Source organism: Vigna radiata, chromosome 8 (assembly GCF_000741045.1).
Source record: "Vigna radiata var. radiata cultivar VC1973A chromosome 8, Vradiata_ver6, whole genome shotgun sequence".
Classification (NCBI taxonomy): Eukaryota; Viridiplantae; Streptophyta; class Magnoliopsida; order Fabales; family Fabaceae; genus Vigna; species Vigna radiata.
Window position 1 is genome coordinate 17332291 of NC_028358.1, and position 3784 is coordinate 17336074.

At 34.9% G+C, this 3784-nt stretch overlaps 1 pseudogene; it reads right to left on the bottom strand.

The window, feature by feature from the left end:
• LOC106770311 overlaps positions 1–3784 on the bottom strand; it is a 15058-nt pseudogene that overhangs the window by 6465 nt on the left and 4809 nt on the right.

The following is a 3784-nucleotide window of genomic DNA, read 5'->3' on the forward strand; positions in this document are numbered from 1 at the left end:
CACATATATTAAAAATCAATTCAATACATCAGAGTTTCAAAGGATTACATCGTTTTTACAACAACAATGGAGGTTTAGTTCACCATAGACATGGTCAAACTAGATGAAAATAAGATAGAATCCTAAAAGTTGAAGATCGGAGCTTCTGTATCCAAAATCTGCCTCCGAGGGGTGAAAAAAATGTTTTGGCGCCTCTTTCTGTCAAAAGATAGACCTTCTAAGTCGTCTAAACCCTTATATAGTTTATAAAAAATAGCAAAAATTGGCCTTGACCCATGTCGACAGCACTGAATGCTGGAAATGGCGCTCAGCGATAGAAATGTCGCTCAACGGTGACTGCGATACTTGAATTAGCCCTCAACGATGACACTTAAGCGTCAAACAGAGAACTCAACAGTAAGCTTGGCGCTCAGCGGTGAAAATGGTGTTGAGCAGTGGCTGCGATTCTTCTTTTGTGCTATTTCTATGCTTTTCATGAGTCCAACTCTTTGCTACTTCAACTTCTTTCATCCAATTTATCTTAGTTCCTGCCAAAACAAGGAAAACCAAGCATAAAATCAATAATATCACCTTCAATTTTCTTATTCTCTCGACTGAAACAAAAGTATGATTTTAAACTAGTTTCTAAGTTATAAAGATATTTTTAGTATCAAAATTAAATATAAAAATAACGGTATTTCAAGTGTTATTTGTTAAGTGCTTAAGCACAAAAGACGTAGGTGTAGTTGCATACATCAAAGTGCCATACACCATGACCCTTTCCAACCCTCCTCAGTTGAGCCACACACTCTGATATCTTCTTAATTGCTTCAACCTGTTCATACATAAACTCGCTTTCTATGAAGTCTGCCAATTGAGGGTCATTGTTGCGATCTGCCACACTGTGCACACTCCGAAGTTTCTCATTCACCAAGAACAATTCCACTACGAGTGTTATGATATTTCATAAGCTTTTCAGCATGTTCTCTTTCTTCTTCACTAGATTCCTTGAAGAACTTGGCAAATCCCTTGAGAGCTATGTTGTCCCTATCAAAGTATGCAAACAAGGAGTGGTACACATAGGAAGCATTGTATTCCGCATTTATCTCCTCGTTAATTTCATATGCGCACTCATCAGCGTAATACTGACGAGCCAACGAAACATGTGGAGCAGTGGGAACAACAAGCTCTTCCTTCTTAGCCTCCTCAAAGGGTTCAAAAAAAGAGGCGAAGTTGAGGCAGAAACCTTTCTACTTTCTTATTCAGAAAACTCAAAGAAACAGATAAGTTGGGTTTCTCGCAGCTCCCCCAACACAGTCTGAGAGAGAAAACCCAGAAAAGGGAGAAACTTTAGAAGGTGCGTGAGATTTTTGGAATAAGAGAGAATAACCTGCTTCCATGCCTTTAAAGCTATGTATGCGTTTCTCAAACGGTTGTTCCGCGTCGGTGAGAGGCCCATTGTGGGAGATTCCTTCAGAGGCACAATAACTGCAAAAGCACAACAACGAAGAAATGAAGAAGAAAGTGAAACAATCAGAGGAAGAAGACGAACATTTAAAAGGAAGGAAAACTTGTGTGCTTTACGAGGAAAAATTAAAAAACATTAACTCTAAAATTTAAATTTTACCGAAAAGCAAAACTGAAACGGGAAGGTGGTGGGGATGGCAGAAAAATCCGTACCCGCGGGTACCCGCGGATAAAATCCGCTACGGGTATTTAGTACCCGCGGGTAAGAGGTACCCGCAGGTAGCGGGTTTTTTAATACCCGCTTGTTAATGGGTCGGGTTCGGGTATCACCCTATTCGTACTCGCGGGTACCCGCTACCCGTTTCAGAGGTGAAATTACAATTCTATCCTATTAAGTTTTCTTAGTTTCGTAAACTCTTTGTCGTCTTGAAACCCTAACTCTCTTTCTCACAGAGTCACTGTTGTTGCAATTGTGCGAATGCTCTAGAACTTCAACTTTGTAAGCGTATTTTTCTCATATTTTCTTCACGCAGGTAATATTAAATTAAGCGTCTTCAAACCCTAACTCTTTTTTTTCCTTTTCTTTGCTGGAGAATGAAACACAAAGAATGAAACACGTTCATTTTTAAGCCATTTTCATTTACGCACTTTTGCTTATTTAGTAAATAGCTCACGGGATTTCATTTAGTTTGTGCATGCGTGATTTACCTTGGAGAAAACGCTGCTTTAATTTATAATGTGCACACGGTTTGTGTTTGCTGAATTAATTTTCTGTTGCTTTAAAATTGTTGAAGCACTTTTCAAATTGAAATTTGATTCCACCTCCTGTGTGCTTCAATTTGCAAAAGCATTCAATGCATTTTTCCTTGAAGTTTCATTCCGGCTGCCATGCTTCCTCCTGCTTAATTGAATATTAAATGTTTTTCCTTTTCTCATTTGATCTTATTAGATTATATCTGTTTGTTACTTAAACTGTTAACTAGTTATATAACTCAATATGATGACTAAACAGAACTCTCAGAATGATCTATTTGTTGAATATTTAAGTTGAAATGGATTTTAGATTGGCTTTCAAGTGCAGAGCAGTGGTTGAAAGAGAAGATCCAACAACAAGAATCATTTCCTAAGAATACTGACCCAATAGTATGGTCTAGTGAGATTAAGAGCAAGACAGAAGAATATAACTTGTATGAATTCTATTTTCCTTTTCAGAGCTGTATACTTATAGTTTTCCGAGTCCATGGAACACAAAACTTAAAAGAGTCTGGGAATAAGTATTCATTAAATAGTAGTAGTATTAGGCAACCAAATCTTTTGATTCATGTGTAATAAAGTTCCTCATAGTTAATAGATTTCATTGCAAATAGTATTGTTATGATAATTTTGAGCTATGATAAAACTTAGATTCAGTCCTTTTAATGTTTTTTTCTACTCCAAATTAGAGTTTTTACCTTAGTAATCTATGCTAACATTTAATAAAAATATTTATTAGGTAGATTATTGAGGTGAATTTTAATTTTGATAGAAGAACAACAAAAATGCCTAAGTAACTAAATCTAAGTTTTGTCCTTTTGATTATACACTAGCTTGTGCATAACATTGTTCATATGGTCTTATAAACATGTTTGTCTTTCCCTTCTGATTTTTTCTTGCATTAACAAATACCACATGAGCTGAGCTGAAGACCCAAGTTTTCATTACTGATACCATTTCACAAATATAGCAAAAGAGTTCCTTGCACTTTTGGGCTACAGGTTGGTTGGATACATCTCTTTCTTTTGCAAATAATTTTCCAGTCAAATTCTCAGGTAATGCTTTAAGTCAAGAAAATTGGGCTTTGAGATGGATTTTTCTCATCAGACTGTGGATAATGCTGTTACTTTATTATTTTTATTTATAATAATGTTTGTCTAATAATAAATTATGTTAAGCATTAATATTTTTATCATCTTAGAATTTCTAATGTTTTATCCTTTAATATATTTTTATTATAGGAATATATTCTATATAAACTCGTGATAATATGCATGCCCTGCACGACTCTATTATTCTATAATCTGTTATTCATTCATAGTAGATAATAATGACAGCAGAACAGACGTTCAATTTGAAATTGTATTCTTTTCAGATAATTTAAAAAGCTTTTCTTTATTTTTGATTATGCTACTTGCTCCTGTTAGTTTATTTTTATTAGCATTTTCGCGTAACATTAGTTTTCATAGGTTATAGTATCATGAAAAATTCAGTTTAAATTTGAAGTTGGTTATTTTAATGGATCATATATTCCTTCCTTTCCTTTTACTTTGGATGTGCTCATGGTCTAAGATTATTTTACCTA